Source organism: Bos indicus, chromosome 1 (assembly GCF_029378745.1).
Source record: "Bos indicus isolate NIAB-ARS_2022 breed Sahiwal x Tharparkar chromosome 1, NIAB-ARS_B.indTharparkar_mat_pri_1.0, whole genome shotgun sequence".
NCBI classification, from domain to species: Eukaryota; Metazoa; Chordata; class Mammalia; order Artiodactyla; family Bovidae; genus Bos; species Bos indicus.
In genome coordinates, this window is record NC_091760.1 from 67,261,919 (window position 1) to 67,284,083 (window position 22,165).

Below are 22,165 nucleotides of genomic sequence, written 5' to 3' on the forward strand. Positions count from 1 at the left end.
CTGAAACACAAATTTAACTCCAAGAATTTGTAAGGTAGTGTAAATGGAATATGGAAAATCTGAACTCACTGACATTAGCCTAAACTGAATAAGATTACATTTCTGCTATCTAGAAGCATGAACACTTGAAACAAAAATTAAGTTCACTTACAAAAAAACTTTGTTTTGATTTTAATTTTTATACCTAAGGTTGTAAAAAACACCCACAAGATTATTTCAAAATTAACTTGATAGATGCATAAGAATTGAAAATTTCCCTGTCTTCTTGATGGATTATACTTTCTACAAAATGTAAAAACTTTTCCATTTGATGCTTTTTGCTTTTAATTCAGCCTTTTCTGTTACTAATATTCTTTTTGTAAGCACTTAGCAGATATATATATATACTTTAAAATTTAGTGTTTTTCCTCTTTTTTTTTTTTTCAACTTTTTACTTTGTATTTACGCCAGGGAGGCCTGGCATGCTGCGATTCATAGGGTCGCAGAGTGGGACACGACTGAGCCACTGATCTGATCTGATAGCCAATTAACAATGTTGCAATAGTTCAGGTGAACAGGGAAGGGACTCAGCCATATATATATACATGTATCCATTCTCCCCCAAACTCCCCTCCCATCCCCGGTGACACATAACATTGAGCAGAGTTCCATGTGCTATACAGTAGGTCCTTGTTGGTTATACACTTTAAATATAGCAGTGTGTATATGACCATCACAAACCCCATAATTGGCCCTTCCCCACCACCACCATGGCAACCATAAGTTCATTTTCTAAGTCTATGAGTCTTTTTATCAGATATATTTTTAATTCGATAATTTTAAATATTCTTGTGTTATTTTATTTTTGGTGTGTCTTTTGAAACAACATATATAGCTGGATTCTTTTAAACTATACTTGCAGTTTTCTTCCTTTTAATAATTTATTATGATTAGTAATGTGTTGAATCTATTCCAGTCATGTTCTTCTATGTTCTCTATTTACTATGATTCTTTTTGGGTCTTGTTTTTCTATTTTCTGCTTTTTGTTTCTTGGTCAAGTTTTCTTTGTTCACTTTTTTTCCTTCTCAGTTCAGTTCAGTCCCTCAGTCGTGTCTGACTCTTTGCGACCCCATGAATCGCAGCACGCCAGGCCTCCCTGTCCATCACCAACTCCTGGAGTTCACTCAGACTCACATCCATTGAGTCAGTGATGCCATCCAGCCATCTCATCCTCTGTCGTCCCCTTCTCCTCCTGCCCCCAATCCCTCCCAGCATCAGAGTCTTTTCCAATGAGTCAACTCTTCGCATGAGGTGGCAAAAGTACTGGAGTTTCAGCTTTAGCATTATTCCTTCCAAAGAACACCCAGGGCTGATCTCCTTCAGAATGGACTGGTTGGATCTCCTTGCAGTCCACGGGAGTCTCAAGAGTCTTCTCCAACACCACAGTTCAAAAGCATCAATTATTCGGTGCTCAGCCTTCTTCACAGTCCAACTCTCACATCCATACATGACCACTGGAAAAACCATAGCCTTGACTAGATGGACCTTTGTTGGCAAAGTAACGTCTCTGCTTTTGAATATGCTCTCTAGGTTGGTCATAACTTTCCTTCCAAGGAGTAAGTGTCTTTTAATTTCATGGCTGCAGTCACCATCTGCAGTGATTTTTGAGCCCAAAAAAATAAAGTCTGACACTGTTTCCACTGTTTCCCCATCTATTTCCCATGAAGTGATGGGACAAGATGCCGTGATCTTCGTTTTCTGAATGTTGAGCTTTAAGCCAACTTTTTCACTCTCCACTTTCACTTTCATCAAGAGACTTTTTAGTTCCTCTTCACTTTCTGCCATAAGGATGGTGTCATCTGCATATCTGAGGTTATTTTTCCTCTAATGATTTTTTAAAAGTTTTCTGCTAGCTCTCCTTTGATGCCACCATAAAGTTGGATGAAGAAAACTTGCAAATTGCTTCTTTGGCTCAGTTCCATTCCTCCCCCTTCTCCTCCAAGCTGGAAAAGGAGGAAACTTGAGAGAAAAGACAAAAGCAAAGGTGGAATCAGAGGGAGGAAAGAGAAGCAGAGGTCAGGAAAGAGTGTATATTCTCTTCAGCACATCTACCACTGGCCCAACTTATCCCTATATTATTACAGATGACATCAAGACTAGTACCTGGAGTTAGGAAGGTGAAGGAATGTTCTTACGGGTATGGAAGCTAGAGAAGAGTGATGGTCAACAGCTTGGGTCCAGACAGAGCTGTCTGAAATTGCAAATTATATTTCTTTGAAGAGAGGAGTCTGTCTGTCCTAGGACTCTTGCCAGTTCCGCTAAACAAAAGACTTCATTGTGTGGGGGTTTTTCCTAATTCTCTGATACTTGCATGAGTGTGGTCTCTTTTTCCCAATGAGATTAAAACTCTTTATGAAAAAGGAATTGAATAGCTAGTTCAAAAATAATTTATAGCAAGGCTGTCAGTGCTGAGTCATGAGAAACTGTGGCAAAAGGTTGGGTTAGGACAATAGAACCTGGTAAATTTGAAAAGTTTAGCAATTCTAATATTCCTAAAGGATTGTGGCTCAAGAAAGACGCTCTGTTGGGACTGGAGCAAAGAGAGGAAAACTAAATTTCCTCCAAGAGAATGCCTAAGTAGTTGTTTACTGGTGCAGAAAAGCCAAAACTATTCTAGATCTGTTTGCTTCTATCTTCTCAATTAATCAAAATGGACTTCCAATAGAAAAGGGAAGAATTAACATTAGAAAGAAAGGTCTGAGGTAGATAGAAAGATAATAAAGACACCAAACCCCTATGAACAGGTTGACTCCTCAAATTCCAGAAAACCTCATTCTCATGAAGTAGAAAAATTAAGGGTATAATCCAAAAGTCCCTGTATGCAACACTGAGAAACCATAAAGGATAGATAAAGAAGGCAAATAATCTCCTTATTTTCAAATAATGGGCAACAAATGGATTCTGGACACAAAGACAAACAAGGTAGGGTGCTGAATTCAAGCAAAAAATTTTTTTAAATTAAAATTTTTCTTTTTAGTATTTAGAATAAAGAGTCATGGAGTTTACCAAGTTGAACTAAATGAATGTTATTTCTGTTTTTACAGAATAACTAGGATTATAACAAGAAGGATGGTATTAGATTCCTTGTTGGCAAGTTTCTCATGATAGTAATGTCACTTGTATGGTAAAATAAGAGCTAGATAATAATAGGGTCAGAAATTCTGCAGCTGATTGAGCAAGTATATACTAGATATCTACAGAGGGTTGGTAAAGAGATTGGTATTCACCCAAAGCTGTAAATAAGTAAAGAGCTGAAGGGCCTGGTCTTTAACACTGTCTAGGTTTGTAGATTTTAAGTTACTAAAATAATATAAAAGAGGACCTGTTTATCAAATTTTCTAGATACGTAAGAGTTTAGTAATATGATTGATGATAGGATTAAGACTCAAAATGATCTCAATGAACTGGAATGCTAGGCTAAAGTTTAATGGGAGCAGATGCAGGTTTTGTGGGGCCTGAAGCCTATAGAATTTGGAAGGGCTTCTTCAATTTAAAAAATTGTGAATGCAGAAAAATAAAGAAATAAAATAAAAAGTGAATATTTACTAGCATGATAAAGAAATCACCCCAGCCTTGGAGCTAAATCTTTTTATCCGACTCCCAACTTCTCCCTACATTCACAGGGGTCATACAAATAGAAGATCCTAAAGCTTAAACTTTTTTAGCTTCAGTGTGTAAGCACTTCTGGCAATAGTTCTTCATATTTATTAAAAGAATTGAGTTTTATTTCAAAAATACAGGCTGGGGGATACCATTTGACCACAATTTTACTATGCATCAATATTGTGACAGCAAATAAAAATGATCCAGCTCAAGCAAGTAATAGTCTAAATTTACCACATATATGCTGCTAAGTCACTTCAGTCGTGTCCGACTCTGTGCGACCCCATAGACAGCAGCCCACCAGGCTCCCCCATCCCTGGGATTCTCCAGGCAAGAACACTGGAGTGGGTTGCCATTTCGTTCTCCAGTGCATGAAAGTGAAAAGGGAAAGTGAAGTCGCTCAGTCGTGTCTGACTCTTAGCGACCCCATGGACTGCAGCCCACCAGGCTCCTCCATCCATGGGGTTTGCCAGGCAAGAGTACTGGAGTTGGGTGCCATTGCCTTCTCTGCCACATATATAGATCAGATCAATTCAGGGAGCCCAGACTAAAAACAAATATTGGCAAACCAGAGCATGCACTAAGGGGAGAGAGAGAATTTAATGAGCGAGTCTTTAAAAGCTGTGTCATGATAAACTGCTGAAGGAACTGAGGCACTTGGCTTTGGGAAGGGAATAGTGCTGGGTATAGATGATGACCCATCATAAACAAGAGGAAGGAAAGTTATTCCATATTGTTCTGGAGGAAGGAAGTATGAGTTGCAAGAAGATATCAGCTCAATATAAGTTGATCCAAATCAATAAACACATATGAAGTCTATTATGTGTTAGGCACTGTTACGGTACTGGACATAAAGAAGTGATCAAAATGGTCAAAATTATCTATCCTCACATAATTTATATTTTTAGAGAGATAAACAATGACATAAAAACACAGTATATCAGGTGATGAGGTGATGTATCCTAAGAAGTTAAATATAACAAGGTATCAACAACAATTAAGAATACAGTTTTAAAAGGATGCCAAATACAATTGCAACTTTTTGTACCAAATACCTAGGCATAATCTAGCAAAATATGTGCATGACTTATACACAAAATACTGTAATTATTTATGAGAGAAATTAAAACTTAAAGTGGAAGAAAAAGTATTTGTGGATTAGAAATTTAAATATTTTAACAATGTCAGTTTTCTCCAAAATTGTCCTAGAGATTTAATGGAATCCCAATGAAAAATCAGTGTGTGTGTGTGTGTATGTGTATGTGTGTGTGTTGACAAGCTGATTCTAAAAATGCATATGGAAATACAAAGGCCCAAGGGTAGCCAAGATGATCTTAAAGAAAAATAAAGTTAGAGAACTTACTGTATGAGATTATAAAGCCATGATAAATAAGACAGTGTGGTGTTTTGGCAAAAGAATAGATAAATAGGCCAGTCAGACACAATCTAGAGTGAAAAGGCAAACCACAGAATTGAAAAAGATATTTTTAATATCAGTAATTGACAAAAAGCCTAGAATATAAGCCCAGAATATCAGAAAAAAATATATACATAAGGAAAAAGACATAACCCAATTTTTAAAAGAGGGAAGGGAGATACAGACACCTCACTAAAAAGAATATCTAAATAGTCAGTAAACATATGAAATGTACAACTTCTGTGGTTATCAGGGAAATGCAAATTAAAACTACAAAGAGACATCATTTTATATACAAAAGAGTGATTTTTTCAAAAAGATTATACCAAGTGTTAGAAAGGAGATAAGTAAGAATTCTCATTTACTACTGGTGGAAATATAAATTGGTGTCACCACTCTGGAAAATTCTTTGGCAATATTTTCTAGTACTAAACATATGCAAATCTTTTAACCAAGTAATTCTATTCCTATATATTGCTCAACAGAAGAGATATAAACAAGAATTTCATATGTATATTTACAGCTGATTCATGTTGTTTTAGGAGAAGGTAATGGCACCCCACTCCAGTACTCTTGCCTGGAAAATCCCATGGACAGAGGAGCCTGGTAGACTGCAGTCCATGGGGTCGATAAGAGTCAGACAGGACTGAGCGACTTCACTTTCCCTTTTCACTTTCATGCATTGGAGAAGGAAACGGCAACCCACTCCAGTGTTCTTGCCTGGAGAATCCCAGAGATGGGGGAGCCTGGTGGGCTGCCGTCTATGGGGTCGCACAGAGTCGGACATGACTGAAGCAACTTAGCAGCAGCAGCAGCAGCAGCAGCAGCAGCAGAGTTTGCTCAAACTCATGTCCATTGAGTTGGTGATGCTATCTGACCATCTCATCCTCTGTTGCCCCCTTCTCCTCCTGCCCTCAATCTTTCCCAACATCAGGGTCTTTTCCAGTGAGTCAGCTCTTCAATCCAAGTGGCCAAAGTATCAGAGCTTCAGCTTCAGCATCAATCCTTCCAACGAATATTCAGGATTGATTTCCTTCAGAGTTGACTGGTTTGATCTCATTGCAGTTCAAGGGACTCCCAAGAGTCTTCTCCAACACCACAATTCAAAAGTATCAATTCTTTGGCTCTCAAACTTCTTTACAGTCCAACTCTCACATCTGTATGTGACTACTGGAAAAAACCATAGCTTTGACTATACAGACCTTTGTTAGCAAAATGATGTTTCTGCTTTTTAATACACTATCTAGATTTGTCATACCTTTGGAAAGCAATTATCCTCCAATTAAAAATAAAAAGCAATGCACCCAATACTATCCAAGGTAACTTAAGAGGAAAATTCACTTGTACATCAAAAATAGCATTCCTTTGGATTATTTATATCAATTCAGTTACATAAATATTTCCAAACATAGCAATAGCAATGGTTTAGAGATGTCAAATGAAAGATAAATTATCACTGGATGGAAATCTTTTTATTATAAAACTCTTCTTGTACTTGTACATTAAACATTTCTATTGATATTAAAAAAATTTCATGGCAGCATTATTAGTAATAGCTCAAAACTGAGAGCAATTCAAATGCCCATCAATAGTAAAATGAATCAATAAATTGTGACATGTTCACACAATGGAATAGTACACAGCAATAAAAAAGCACAGTATGGTTGAAGCTCACAAATTGTTGAGTGAAAGAAGCTAGACATAAATGAGTATTTACAGGATGATCCCATTAGTAGAAATATAAATAATATATGGTGTTAAAGGTCAGGCTAGTGATTACTCTCTGCAGGGTTTAGAGAATGGAAAAGTGTATGAGCACTGGTCAAATTGTACATATTTCTAAACATATGTTACACTTTAATGAAATTAGTTAATTAAAACAAAAACGAGCAAAAGAGACAGGACCCACTCAAGTTTTTAGAGCATCCTGAGAGGGACTAGAATGCTAAGAGAATTTGGGCTACCAGTGAGACTGTGAGAAAACCCAACAGTAGTGAAACAGGAGACTGGGAACCGAGGAGGAAAGACAGCCAACAAGAAATTCACAGTAGCTGAATTCCTTAAGTGTTTTTAAGGAATAGAGTATTTAATATTCATTTTTAAGTTGTTTTTTGTGCTATGATTTGCTCTAACCTCTCTATGACCCCAAATTTACTGCTCTCAAGCCATGAGTAAAGTTTATAACATCTTTTAAAAATAGTAAATCAGGATAAAAAATAGTGATAAAGTGGGATGGAAGAGAGGCTCTGCTTTTAAAGGATAAGAATCCCAAAGGAAGGCATCTCTGCAAAGGTAACGCTTAGAGAGAAAAGAAGTGAGAGAGAAGAGTATTTCAGGCTGAGAAAATGCTGAGACTTCAAGGCAGAATGTGCTGGGCACATTCAAAAACTAGTAAAGGAACCAGTGTGTGTGGAGCCAAGAAAGACTGTAGGGGATGATGTCAAAGAAATAGCCAGGAACCAGATAATGCTGGTTTCCATGGAGCATGGATTTTACTAGGCTTTACTCTGAATGAGACAGGAAGCCATTGCACACAAAGTTTTGAGCAGAGAAATGACATATCCAAGTTGTTTTAAATCTATCAATCAGTCCAGATACCATGTGAAGAACAGAGATCTTGGCAAGGGTGGATGCCGGACCAGTTAGAAGGTTTTCTAAGGATAAGATAATGCTGGCTTAGAGGAACTGGTAGTGATGGAGGTAGAGAAAATAAGATGCCTCTGGATGTATTTGGAAATCAGAGTCAACAGACTTGCAGACAGACTGGACGTGGAACGTGAGAGAAAGAAAGGCATCACTAATGCCTCAGGAAAGAACTTCCTAGCCAAAGAGCTGACAACTGGTTGAGCTTTCCTTTAATGCAGTTATCCAAGTGGAAGCCATTATTCCTTGATGGGGACTTCTGAAAGTTCTTCTTTCTCCAACTGACCTGCAAAAGAAGCTCCTAAGAGGATCTCTGCCCTTTGAGGTGATAGACCCAGGTGACCTCTAAGATAGGTCATGTGCAAAATATTCTAGAACTCTAAGGCAGGCGGAACATGGTCTGTACACTATAAATTTTAGGCTAAATGGCTGCAAAGCAAATTTCCTACACTAAGGTAATTTTTAAACTGCTATTGACCTTTTTCACTTCCCATGTATTAAAACAATTTTTTTTTAATTTTGTATTGGGGTATAGCTGGTTAACAAAGAATGTGATAGTTTCAGGTGAATAGTGAAGGGACTCAGCTATACTATATATACGTGTATCCATTCTCTCCCAAACATTTGCTAATTTGTTCTAATAAAGAGAGAGCTTGCCTCAGGATCAACACTTTTGCCAAGCATCAGTTCTGAAGCAGAAATTAACATCACTCCTTCTTCCTTCTGATGCTGCTACTTTCTAATTGGTGTATCTTTCTCACTTACAGAGTGATGTAGTTTCCAATTAAGGTGAAATTACTTGGCTAAGAAAATTGGGTAATTTGAAAGGAAGATATTAAGGAGCTAAATGAACCAGTAATAGATATGGTAAAAAGGGCAGAACGTGGAGGTGGTACATAAGTGCCCGACATTTGGGAAGTAATGCCTTATACTCTGTTATAATCAGTGGATGCAAGGTGTGGTGAGGCAAGTTTCAGTTCAAAGCAAACGAGAACTTTCTGACTATCAGAGCTGTCTAGGAAGATTCAAAAGGGCTCCCTTAAGGGTGTTAACCACATCCCCCTCACTCTGCGGGTTGAAGCAGAGGTTAGATGCCTGTTTGTTATGAATAATACTGTGGGAAGTCAAACACCAAATAGGCTAGAAGCTGCCAACCAGAGAATATGACATTTTTTAAAATCAGCTTCCCAGGGATCTGGTCACTGAAGAGACTTGATTTTGGAGTAAATTACATTAACTCCCTTCAAGGATAAATTCCAAAGAGCACCATAGAATGATACCTTTTTCTTAACATCTATCAGTCAGTTCAGTTGCTCAGTCGTGTCCAACTCTTTGCGACCCCATGGACTGCAGCACACCAGGCTTCCCTGTCCATCACCAACTCCCAGAGCTTGCTCAAACTCATGTCCATCGAGTCGGTGCTGCCATCCAACCATCTCATCCTCTGTCATCCCCTGCTTTCATCTCCTCCTGCCTTCAATCTTCCCCAACATCAGGGTCTTTTCCAATGAGTCAGTTCTTTGCATCAGGTGACCAAAGTATTGGAGTTTCAGTTTCAGCATCAGTCCTTCCAATGAATATCCAGGAATGATTTCCTTTAGGATTGACTGGTTGGATCTCCTTGCAGTCCAAGAGACTCTCAAGAGTCTTCTCCAACACCACAGTTGAAAAGCATCAATTCTTTGGCACTCAGCTTTCTTTATAGTCCAACTTTCACGTCCATACATGACTACTGTAAAAACCATAGCTTTGACAAGATGGACCTTTGTCAGCAAAGTCTTAACATCTATAGGTTGAACAGAATTGAAGACAGCATAACTTTTTTCACCATGTGATCCACTGTTATTTAACATCATTGTCTATGTACCACTCAAAAGCATTGCCTATACCTCTGATGGGAGGTGTACAGACGGGGACCCACTAGCAAAGCACCTGGACAGTGTTCACCCTGATCAGATTCAGGTCACAGTTCTGCCACTTCCTAGCTGCCCAATTCTAAACACCTTAACCAGTTTCTTCGTCTTTAAAGTGGAAGTAACTCTAGCTCTTCAGAGTGATTTTCTTAAGGATATTTGAACGTTTTGCTCTGGTTGTAAGTTGATGACTGAAGAGTATAAATTCAGGCTAAGACTGCAGTGTCATTCAGCTTGGGGCTGAATTAATTCCTCCTTTGGGCACTGACCAGGCTGTGCTGGTAGTCAACTAAAATCTCTAAGATATTTTGATGTGGACTGCTGCTGAGCCAAATCCCCCATTGTGAACTTGTACTGCTGGAGATTTGGGCCTGAGGCAGGACTTGGCGTTTATTCTTATTAACTGGATTCTGCCTTTCACTTTAACCTGGCGCTTCCACATTTGTTCAACTCCTTCTCTTACCCTACATTTGAACGGAAGGAGGTCAAACCAGCAGAACTGAGCTAGGATGACAATGTATTTGTGACTCTAGGCATGAGTGTCTGTCCCTTTGGAGCAGGAAAAAGAAAACTTTTTGCTGAGTATCAGGTAATTTTCTCCAATACCTCATTTAATGCTCCAAGAACCCCTTAAGGTAAGTGTTAACCCCAGTTTACTGAGAAAAAAATCTGCATTTTTCTTTACTTGACATTTTTAAGCATGGTAACTATGCAATTTTTTACTCTTTTGGCTTAATGTTATTTTGTAAACACTTTATCACATTGCTTCATATTTTCCTTTTTTTTTTTTTTTTTTAGCTTTATAAGTAAATAAATACTCCCTCCTTGTTCTAAAAACATTTTGAGGCATTCCTGCCTTGATGTTTATCATTTTAACGACTATATTATAGCTCATTAAGTTACCCCAAAATATGAAAGTATTTTATTTTACCAAGTTCCTATTGTTGACAAGGTTGGCTTTGTTTCTTGCTTTTGTGGTTTTTTAAAATTATGACATTCTGTAAAAAAAGATCCTGCTATGAACATCTACACATAAGTATCTTTTGTTCTGGAAAATTCCCCAAGAATGGAATTAATGCATCCTCTGCATCAAAGAGGATAACAACTCTTGTGGCTCTTTATAGAGACTAGCAAATTGCTCACGTAAAACAGTATGTGTTATCTGAGGATAAAAGGAAATAACTGGCTTTCTACAAAAGAAATTAATTTTCCACTTACTTATAAAGTATTCACGCCCCCGATAGGTGGCAGGTGCCATGCCAGTGAAGGAGACAGGAATGAGCAGGGGCGGCTGGTCGCGGTCTCCTAGGAGCTCACGGTCAGGTCGGGCAGAGGAAATTACACCCAACAGGTGTCTGTCTGCCTCCGCCTAGGGAGGACCGAAGTGCCCTTTTGCGCAAGAAAGTGGAAGGAGGGAGCTGCCTGCAAACACCGAGGAGTTTCTGCAGCTTAGAACTGAGTCCTGCAGAATGAGTAAGAATTTTGGTCCACGATTTGTATTTATTTTACCTTGACTCTCCGGCCTTTCATCGGAAAAAAAAAAAAGTTCCCCACTCTAGTACAGAGAAGGTTGGCAGAGTCGTAAGCCCCCAACCTCTTAAACTTCTCTGCATCTCCAAGGAGAAGGAGGGAAGAGGGGTTCTTTCCGACCTGAGGAGCTGGATCTGGGGTCCGAGAACCCCAAGGTAGCACCGGAAAGAACAGCACAGGAGGCGAGAGCGTGGCCGGTGGCCGGGAGAACCAGACCCGACGCGCGGTCCTCGGCGCCGGGGTCCCGGGGACTCAGCTCAGCACGACTGGGAAGCCGGTGAGGGAACCAGGGCTGCCGGGTGGAGGGTTAGCGAGCACCCCGCCAGAGGAGTGGAGCAGAGCTGGGCTCTGCAGTTGGGGACCCCCAGGGGGCGGGCGCCAGAGGGGCGGAGCTCCGAGGCAGGGGCCGCGGCGGCGGTCCAGAGGGTCTGCGGGGGCTGCTTCGGCAGGACCCGAGGACTGGCGCCTCTCCGAGCCAGTGACCTTGCCATCGCGAGTGGGCCCCACGGGCCATCTTGAGCGCGCCTCGTGGAGACCCACGGCCGACGGGCCGGCGCTGCCCGGAGTGAGGGAGCCCGAGCCGGGACGCCAGGTAGGACCACCGACCGCGAGGAGGGCGGGCAGAAAGGGCCCGGGTGGGGAGGCGGAATGGAGGATCTGGGGGTCGCGGGCAGGGGGCTAAGCGAAGGGCGCAAGCTGGACCAGCTCAGCCCTGGGGACGCTGAGCGTAGGGCACGGGGGACGTCAGGGTCCAGCTTACAGGACCCAAGGCTTACCGCTCCTCAGAAGCGGCAATGGGTCACCCTCTTAGATACACGGGAGTGCGTGCGTACCAAGACGCGGCTGTGGGGTGCCGTCTTCTGCCTCCGCCTTGTTTCTGCCTGTGACCATGGTCAGAAAGTATTCCCTGTCCGTGTGTCAACAGGGAACAGGCAGTTTTCTGGAGTATATGCATATGGAAGGGTACTGTGTCAGAATCCATCCTCATGGGCCATGAGTCCCCTCTCAGGATACTTGGCCCAAGCTTCCAGCTGCCTTGGGGACCTAGCCTCACTGACCCCAATTAAGGTGTCAGTCCCCAGGCCTTTTCACCATACACCATATTTCTTAGGAAGAAAAAAGTACCAGTTTGATAGTCTTTTACTATTTATTTTTTAAAATTGTAGTTTCAATACATGGTTTATAAAAAAAATATATAACTTCAAGAGATATTCCTATACTAGCATTTGTGTCTACTTATACCCGCTTGTTTTTTAACCCATATCTTTTTGCACCCTACTTCTTCCGTCCCCTCCTTTTGATTCTTTATCTCACCTCCTGCCTAAAAAAGTATCCAAAGAAAATGACGTCACCGCCACCGCCCGCATCCCTTAATCTCTAGGGTTCCTTGCTGGCCCCACCCCTGATCTCTTTAAACGTCTCTTTCACCAGAGTAGCCCTTGGGGTAGTGAGTCCACTGCCAAGAGGACATTTCTTTTACTTGCCTTAACTCTCCCAGAGATTTGAAGAAAGGAGCTTTGGGGAAGGGTCCCTGAAGAATTTTATACTACCAGTTATCTTCCTTAAACTGGACTTTCCAAATGCAATTTAAGTAGTCTGGTAGAATGAAAATTTATGAAGGAAATTTCCTGAAATGCTCTAGACTTCCAAAAGCTAACACTTCACTAGTTCCTGTTCCTGAAAGCAGAGCTTTGCCAGTCACACCTCTCATTACTTCTGTGGCCTCCACCCAGGACCAGCAAAGAAACAGGCATAGGATTTTTCATTAGTAGGAACCTAATAGGGTGGATTTTTATATATGTGAAGGGGCTCAAGACATAGCTTTGTGGTAGTCAAGAGGAAAGGGGAAGGGATAGAAGAAGGAATTAGAGGGGATTAGGGGATTAGAAGGGGGGGAGCAGATCAAGACCCTGAAGAGGAGAATTGTGGAGACAGGACCCTGTCATTTAGGAAGGACCCCCAGATGATGTGGCTGGGAGACCACACAGTCGGCTTGCTGACAACCAGCACAAGTAACTACTTTCCAAGGCTTTTTCTATGCAAGGACAAAACATTCGGAAGTGGAAAAAAATCAACAAATCAAGCCACTTTTGTCTTTGTGATAAAATAGAAGTGGTTTAAATTATTTTTACTGGATGCTTGGGGCTAGTGCACTGGGACGACCCAGAGGGATGGTATGGGGAGGGAGGAGGGAGGAGGGTTCAGGATGGGGAGCACATGTATACCTGTGATGGATTCATTTTGATATTTGGCAAAACTAATACAATTATGTAAAGTTTAAAAATAAAATAAAATTTAAAAAAATAAAAAAAAATTATTTTTACTGAATTAATGGGTTTTGTTTTTTTAGGAGTTGTGTAGACTATTTAAAATAACCTAATAGCTACTCCCGTCACGATGTTTTCCTTTGCTGTGTTCATTTTTTCATGTTGCGTGACCTTGACCCCACACAGTTCAGGAAATTCAGGTTGGATAGAAACTGCCATTTTTAAGAACCGTTTTGAAGAGGGGATTGGGAGAGAAGATTAGAAAATAAGGACTGAGCCTTGTGGTAAGGTGGGGGAATAATGAAGAGGAATGGTTTGAGTACCACCTTGAGACTGGTAAGGAATCAGGTACAGTTCTTAGAACAAGGCAATAAACAAATAAGAGGTGAAGGAATCCATTCATCATTCACTTATGCATTCAAAATGTTTGCAGAGTGCCTGGCTATGTACCAGTCACTGAGGGAAAGTTGATAAATGAAACCAGGCAAGGTCTCTGATCTCCTGGGGTTTATAGATGCTTCAGGGAGGCAACCAGTAGTAAGATAACTGAGTATTGAATATATGTAATTATAAACTAAGATAACCTTTGTCAAGGAAAGAAATAAAGGTCTTTGAGAGTGTATATAGACTACCCTAGAGATCAGGGAAGGCTTTCTCAAGGAAGTTTCCCTTGAGCTGAGATTCGGGAGTAAGTGGAAATGTTGGGGGTGTAGGTGGCTTTGAGGCAGGATCAGAATCAGTTAGGAATTCCATTTGGTTGCCAGTAATCAAGAAGGCATTTTGTTATTTTGGTCTTCTGATGCAAACAGCCGATTCATTGGAAAAGTCCCTGATGCTGGGAAAGATTGGGGGCAGAAGGAGAAAAGGGCGTCAGAGGATGAGATGGCTGGATGGCATCACCGATGCAGTGGACATGAAGGTGGGCAAACTTGGTGAGATGGTGAGGGACAGGGAGGCCTGGGCAGCCAGGAGGTCACAAAGGGTCAGATACAACTGGTCGACTGAACAGCAATAACAACAATCACGAAGGCAGATGTAGTGTTTGCAATACTGCATATGTACAGATGTAGAGCTGACATTTTTGGAATTTGGGAGAGATGCTTTGTTATCACAGCATCGTTTGTACTGTCCTGAGTTGGTCATGGTTTTCCATTGCTGATGTTCTTGCTTTTCTTTTTTTTTCTTTTTAAACTTTACAAATTGTATTAGATTAATTTTAGTCTGTCAGTTTATTTTATTGTGCACAATAAAATGTATGCATTGTGCTTCAAATGTGAATCATCACACTGCTGAGGTAGATATGTGCATAACTCCCATACCAAATTTGGCTTGTGTGGTGATAGCTCATTATTGTCACTGAATACTTTCCCAGGTGAAAACAGGTGTGGCAGGTCAGCTACAGTGTCTTCTCTCCACTCCTATCCACTGCTTTGATTTTAGTTGCCCTAAAGCTGCATGTATCTCTTCAAGTTTCATATACAGTTGTTAGGTAAAGAAAAAAATTGCTAATTGCATTGATGCAATAAAGTAAAATTAATATAAATCTCACAATGTAATGGCATGGTGAGCTTTGACCAGGCATCATATTTCATGTGCAAACAAATATTTTTATTCATTCAACATTGACGGTGAACCTTCAATGTGCCTAGCACTCTGTGAGATACTATGGGTAAGATGGATTAGTAAGATGATGAGACTTCATAGAAGTCTAAGAGGAGAGAGTCGTACTCATCTGTGTAAGGGTGGGGAAGTATTGTGGTTGCTGTAATGGAAGCATAAGTAGAGAACAGTGATACACAAGGGAAAGGAGTGGTCATTTCTGCCGGAAAAGGTTCATGGAGGAGTTAATACTTGAGCTGAATCTTGAAAGATGAGACATTCCAAAAGATAGACAAAGGGAAGAGGGCATTCTAGAAGACGAATTCATGTGCCAGAACAAACAGGCATGAAACAGAGTGTCAAGGTCCAGGACGTGCAACTGGCTCGAAGAGCTGAGGCATGAGGAACAAAGAGGGGCTCATTAAGAGATGAGGCTGGAGTGGCAGACATGCCAGGTCACAGAACCTGCATGCCATCACACTGATAGCATTGTGGTTAAAGCATGTGCTCTGAGGTCAGACAGTCCCAGGTATGCATCGTGGTTCTGCCACTTTCCAGCCGTGGGGTCTTGATCAAGTCACTTAGTAATAAATAAATAATAATTACTTATTTAGTAATAAGTAATGGTAATGAAGGTTGTATATCTCTCATAAGGTTGTTGCAGGACCTGAGGTTAAGTCATGGAGTACCTGGCACAGATTATGCACCCACTTGTTGCTGGCTGTTATTTTTTATCCTAGGGCTAAGGGAGCCACTGGAGGGTTTTACATAAAGAAGTGACTTAGGGAGCAGTTTTATTTAGAGCACAGTTATTCTGGCTGCATGTGGATGCTGGGTGAAAGGGGATTAAGTTTGGAGCAGAGCAGTCATTTAAAGCTGGAGAAGAAAATGGCAACCCATTCCAGTATTCTCGCCTGGAGAATTCCCATGGACAGAGGAGCCTGGTAAGCTACAGTCCATGGGGTCGCAAGAGTCAGACACAGCTTAGCAACTAAACCAATCATTTAAAGAGATTATAGCCATTCAGATGATAGTGATGATGGCCTGAACCATGAAGAAAAGGAGACAAGTGCTTGAGACAACTGCAAGGTAGATGCCACAGAACTCAATTACTTACTAGTTGAGAGCAGTGGGATTCTGGTCTGTCATCCTTTGGTACTGTCATCCAGGTGTTCCTAGGATAAACAAAAGGAAGCCAGGTGTCAAGCAGGACTGGGAATCAGATATTTAATTTATATGCTGAGGACTTAATGATTGGTATCTCCAAAAAGCTGTCTTTTTGATTTAAGAGACCTTTTGACACCTTTCATCTCATAACTTTGATAGGATCAGGAAGGTCTAGTTCATCTGTAATGAGTTTCACTTATTCATTCTCCCTGTCTCTTTCCTTTTCTCTCTCTCTCTTTCTCTCATTTCTGGGAGGCTTTTAGTTCCAGGTGGATGAACATTAGACTTAATTCATTTGCCATTGTCATAAAGTGGCACATATAAAGGTTGCTTATGTCTGATACTTTTGGTGCAACTCTTGCCTGACATTAGCATGACTGAATTTTTCCTTCTCTTTTCTCAAGTGTCCTCCCACAATCCAATAACCTCTGGCTGAAGCATGTTTATTAAAGCCAGTGAGAATTAGAGGATTTAAGTGCTCCCTACCTTATAATACAGGCTTCCCTATTGGCTCAGACTGTAAAGAATCCACCTGCAATGCAGGAGACCCAGATTCGATCCCTGAGTTGGGAAGATCCCCTGGAGAAGGGAATGGCAACCTACTCCAGTATTCTTGCCTGAAGAGTTCCATGGACAGAGGAGCCCGGTGAGCTACAGCCCATGGGGTTGCAAAGAGTCTGAGTGACTAACACACACACAGAAATACACACACACACACACACATACTTTATAATACAGTATAGTTTGGGTAGCCACATCATCCATTCATAAGACTGAAAATAATCCAGATGTGGATGATAGTGTTTACTGAAAAGTTGCTAGGAGCTTTATGCCTGTTCCCTCCAAATGTGGATCCTGGGGAATGCTGATTGAATTCTTTTCTTTTGGATTCAGCTGCTTGAACAACTGTCTGATTACTTGAAGACAGAGAGATGCACCGACTTTAAATTAGGCAGGGCCAAGGAATAAGGTTAGAAAGTGAAGAGGAACTAAAAAGCCTCTTGATGAAACTGAAAGAGGAGAATGAAAAAGTTGGCCTAAAGCTCAACATTCAGAAAACGAAGATAATGGCATCTGGCTCCATCACTTCATGGGAAATAGATGGGGAAACAGTGGAAACAGTGTCAGACTTCATTTTTGGGGGCTCCAAAATCACTGCAGATGGTGATTGCAGCCATGAAATTAAAAGACGCTTACTCCTTGGAAGGAAAGTTATGACCAACCTAGATAGCATATTCAAAAGCAGAGATATTACTTTGCCAACAAAGGTCCATCTAGTCAAGGCTATGGTGTTTTCAGTAGTCATGTATGGATGTGAGAGTTGGACTCTGAAGAAAGCTGAGTGCAGAAGAATTGATGCTTTTGAACTGTGGTGTTGGAGAAGACTCTTGAGAGTCCCTTGGACTGCAAGGAGATCCAACCAGTCCATTCTAAAGGAGACCAGTCCTGGGTGTTCATTGGAAGGACTGATGCTGAGGCTGAAACTCCAGTACTTTGGCCACCTCATGTGAAGAGTTGACTCATTGGAAAAGACTCTGATGCTGGGAGGGATTGGGGGCAGGAGGAGAAGGGGACGACAGAGGATGAGATGGCTGGATGGCATCGCCTACTCGATGCACATGAGTTTGGGTGAACTCCAGGAGTTGGTGAAGGACAAGGGAGGCCTGGCGTGCTGTGATTCATGGGGTCGCAAAGAGTCGGACACGACTGAGTGACTGAACTGAACTGAAGGAATAAGGTGTTTCCCTGGTAGCTCAGCTGGTAAAGAATCTGCTGCAATGCAGGAGACCCCAGTTTGATCCCTGGGTTGGGAAGATCCCCTGGAGGAGGGAACAGCTACCCACTCCGGTATTCTGGCCTGGAGAATTCCATGGACTATTCCATGGGATCACAAAGAGTCGGACAGGGCTGAATGACTTTCACTTTCAAGGAGTAAGGTGGCAAAATGTGAAATGAAGGGGAAAAACGGTCTGCCTCTGCCATGGATGGTCTAGAGTTTGGTTAAAAGTGGACTTCCCATCTCTGTGACCTTGGGCAATGTATCTAAGCTCTGTGAGCCTCAGCTTTTACTGGTGGATATCCCAGGTGGCATAGTGGTAAAGAATCTGCCTGCCAATGCAGGAGACACAAGAGATGCAGGTTTGATCCCTGAGCTGGGGAGATCGCTTGGAATAGGAAATGACAACCCATTCCAGTGTTCTTGCCTGGAAAATTCCATGGACAAAAGAGCCAGGTGGACTAGAGTCCGTGGGGTTGCAAAAGAGTTGGATACAACTTAGTGACTAAATATTAATAACAACAACAAATCCCTTTGATATCTGTAAAACTGAGGTAATATTTCCTTATGGACTAGATATGAAAAGTGCTTAATACAGTGCTTGGCATTTGTTAGCTGCTTACCTGGCCTGTATCCTTTGCCGCAGCTCATCTCTGGGGCTTACATGGAAAAAGTAAGATGAATGAGGATTTCTTTGTTTAAGTAACCTGAATTAATTGACTTTTATGTATTTCTTATCTGTGACTGATTCACACACACACCACCCCTTCTCCCCGGGAACTGGTTGGAAACAGTTTTCAGTTGGAAACTGTTTTCCTCCACCTTCAGGGAATGCTTATCAGTGATGGGGGCAAAGGTAATATGATACCTGCTGAGAGGAAGCTAATTTTAGATATTCTTCTTTCAACAAATCTTTCAATACACACAAGCAAAATTACTATCAAATAGCAAAATGGAGTTATTTGACTTCTTTCATCCATGTTTTTGTTGCTGGAGTTCCTGACGTGCATGTTTCTTATTTAAATTGTTTTTCATGTAGAAAAAAAGAAGCAAGCTCAAAGAGACTCTAGTTGTTCCCCCTAATAATGGTGAACTGCTTATACTGAGGGGGGGAAAAGTTTTATTTTTCTGCTCATAATAGAGATTGATGGTTGAAAGAATGATCATTTCTTCAGTCTTTCTAAATATTCTGTAATTTGACATAGTTTAGTTCAACAAGCTTCAGTTGAGCTCCAGTTGCGTGTCAGACACTGAGTTGCCACCATTCACTCAGAGACGCCAGATGTGTTACCCAGACCTCCAGTCTGGTAGCCTCTGTGGAAGACGGTTCCCAGGGAGAGGAGGGAGTGCCAGCTGATCTGAGAGAGCTGGTGAGAGGGGAACACACAAGCCGAGGGTCTCCAGCGCAGCTTCAGACCACAAGTCTGTCAGCTCATGAGCACCTTCAGGCTCAGGTCCCAGTCTGCTCATCACCTGCAGCCACTGCCCACAGGGACCCTTCTGTCCTTAGTGTTTCCCAGTTGAGAGGCCAGGAGGAGAAGGTAGTGAGGAAGCCAGGTGCCCTTCTCTTTCTGCACGCTTAAAAATTAAAATATTTCAGCTAAAGTTTGGCTCTATGCAATTGTCAGCCAGTTTTCAGCCTTGTCTTTGGAGAGGCAGTGCAGTACATTGGTTGAAAGTCTGGGCTCTATCGTTAGATTGCCTGGATTATCTCCCCGTTCGACACCTTACTGATTGTGTAACTTTAGACAAGTTGTTCAACCTCTTTATGTCCCAGTTTCCTTATCTATAAACTGGGGTTATTAATATTATCTACCTCATTGATTATTAAAGGACTTAACTGACCTAATACACATTGTTCAAGGTCATCAAGCACAGACAGCATGTCTTATTTAACATTGAAACCCCAGAATCCAGCATATTACCTGGTATACTGGAGGAGATTACTGAGTGAACAAGTCTAATATATAGGCTGGTGTAGTAGTCAGTGACTGACAAAGCACTCTTGTATCATTAACACATTTGATCCTCAGAATATCTCACAAGATAAATGAGGGAGATGGGCAGGACAGGTGTCATCATCTCCATTTGCAAATAAGAAAACTAGTGCACTGAAAGGTAGAGTGACTTGCCAGAGGAAGCACAGCTGTAAATGACAGAGCTGATTAATTCTCCTGACTCCATTGCTAGCCCTCTCCTCGTCCTATTTTCTGGTTGTCTCCCAGTCCTGTGCGTGTTTAGTGGAACTCAAAGGAGGTCCAACTGGAAAAAAAAAAATGAACACACATGGCTTGCCTAGCTTTCTGGAAAAAAAAAAAAAAAATGAACTTCTTACTACTGTTACTGTGTTTCAGTTGCTAAGTCATGTCCAACCCTTTGTGACCCCCATGAACTGCAGCACTCCAGGTTCCTCTGTCCTCCACCATCTCCCGGAGTTTACTCAGATTCATGTCCATTGAGATAGTGATGTTATCTAACCATCTAACCCTCTGCCGCCCCTTCTTACTGTAAATATACTCAAAAGAGTAACCTCAAGTTAAAACTTGAGGTTTGGAAAGTTTCTATTTTTGGAGGTGAAGGAGGAAAGCAGAGGATATTTTACAAGAATTAGGAAGTTCTTTCAAAGTGAAAAAGTAACAGAAAATCATAAAGGAAAATTTTGTTAGATTTTATTACATAAACATTTAAAACACATATATAGAAAGTCATAATTAAAAGGAAAATAAACTAAAAACTATTGCAGCAAGTATGCCAGATGGTTAAAAGTTTCAATATTGAAAGAGCTCATAGAATTTAAAACCATGGATTCAAAAAAGTGAGCAAAGGATAGTAAGAGTTTTCAAATGAGGAAAAGCACATAGTAGGTGAACATATATAAATATTTTAACTTTACTTAATAAAAGAAGTAAGAATTTTTTTAAAGTGATATACCAATTTGTTGATCAAGAATACCAAGACTGAGGACTCCCCTGGCGGTCCAGTGGTTAAGACTCTGTGCTTCCAGTGCAGGAGGCGCAGGTTCCATCCCTTGTCAGGGAACTAAGATCCCATATACTGCATGGTGCAGCCAAAAAAAAAAAAATACTAAGACTGTAAAGATAATGCTGGTGCAGTGAGGAAATGGCTATTCTTATAACATAATGTCTGTAAAATAACTGCCTTTAAATTGTTGATCAAGGTTGACCAAGGATTTCAGTTTCAGAATTTCTGTCCTAAAGAAATGATCAGAAATATGGTTAAAAACTTATACCCAGATATGTTCTTCACAGTGTTTATTAAAGACAGTGAAACACTAGAAAAAACTTGTGTGTCCAATAATAACGTAGAGGTTAAATAAATTATGGTGGGGGTGAAGCAGCACAGACTAGCGGCTAGAAGCGTGGATTTAGAGTCTCACGACCTAGGTTCAGATCCTGACTCTGCCAGTTATTAGCCCTTTAGGCTTAGATACCTCTCCATGTCTCACTTTGCTCATCTATACACTGGCAATGACAAGAGTACCTACCACAAAAGGGTTGTTTTGTGAATTGAATGAATCATTTTATGTTTACAATTCTCAAATCTTCAAAGCTCTAAAAACATAAAGGTTTTTTAGAATTTAATTATCATGATTAAATAACATAAACTACCGTAACTTTATTCTACTTACTGTGGCTATTTTCTACTACTATAATTAAGATTGAGTATTAATTCTTTTCTATACTGTTACTTTCCTTATAGAATCTCTAAGATTCTTTTTATAAATTAATAACCCTCATGCACAAGTGAAAAGATTAGTTTTGAGGACAAAACTAACTGAAGTCAGGCATATCTACTTTGAGCTAACCTCTTCTTTCCAAAGTTTCTTTGGAAATAATATATTATATTGTGAAAGCTGGACTGTAAAGAAGGCAGAGCGACAAAGAATTGATACCTTCAAACTGTGGTGCTAGAGAAGACTCCTGAAAGTCCCTTTGACAGAAAGGAGATCAAACCAGTCAATCTTAAGGGAAATCAACCCTGAATACCCGTTTGAAGGGCTGATGCTGAAGCTGAAGCTCCAGTATTTTGGTCATCTGATTCGAACAGCCGACTCATTGGAAAAGTCCCTGATGCTGGGAAAGATTGAGGACAGAAGTAGAAGAGGGCGTCAGTGGATCAGATGCCTGGATGGCATCACTGATGCAATGGACATGAACTTGGACAAACTTCGGGAGATGGTGAAGGACAG

At 40.9% G+C, this 22,165-nt stretch overlaps 2 protein-coding genes across 11 annotated transcripts in view; one reads left to right on the forward strand and one right to left on the reverse strand.

Moving 5' to 3' along the window:
* ILDR1 (immunoglobulin like domain containing receptor 1) overlaps window positions 1-22,165 on the reverse strand; it is a 283,577-nt gene that overhangs the window by 170,028 nt on the left and 91,384 nt on the right. For all 8 annotated transcript variants that reach the window (XM_070798045.1, XM_019954680.2, XM_070798010.1 and 5 more), the window contains one exon: window positions 16,129-16,186. The gene's annotated coding sequence lies outside the window, so the exon portion shown is untranslated. The remainder of the gene's footprint in view (window positions 1-16,128; window positions 16,187-22,165) is intronic.
* Window positions 10,867-22,165, forward strand: part of CASR (calcium sensing receptor) — an 89,354-nt gene continuing 78,055 nt past the window's right edge. Inside the window, exon 1 of one of the 3 annotated variants that reach the window (XM_019954497.2) lies at window positions 10,867-11,422. The gene's annotated coding sequence lies outside the window, so the exon portion shown is untranslated. Of the gene's footprint in view, window positions 11,423-11,574; window positions 11,738-22,165 lie in introns of those variants that run through there. The other 2 variants (XM_070796898.1, XM_070796956.1) reach the window with 2 other exon arrangements.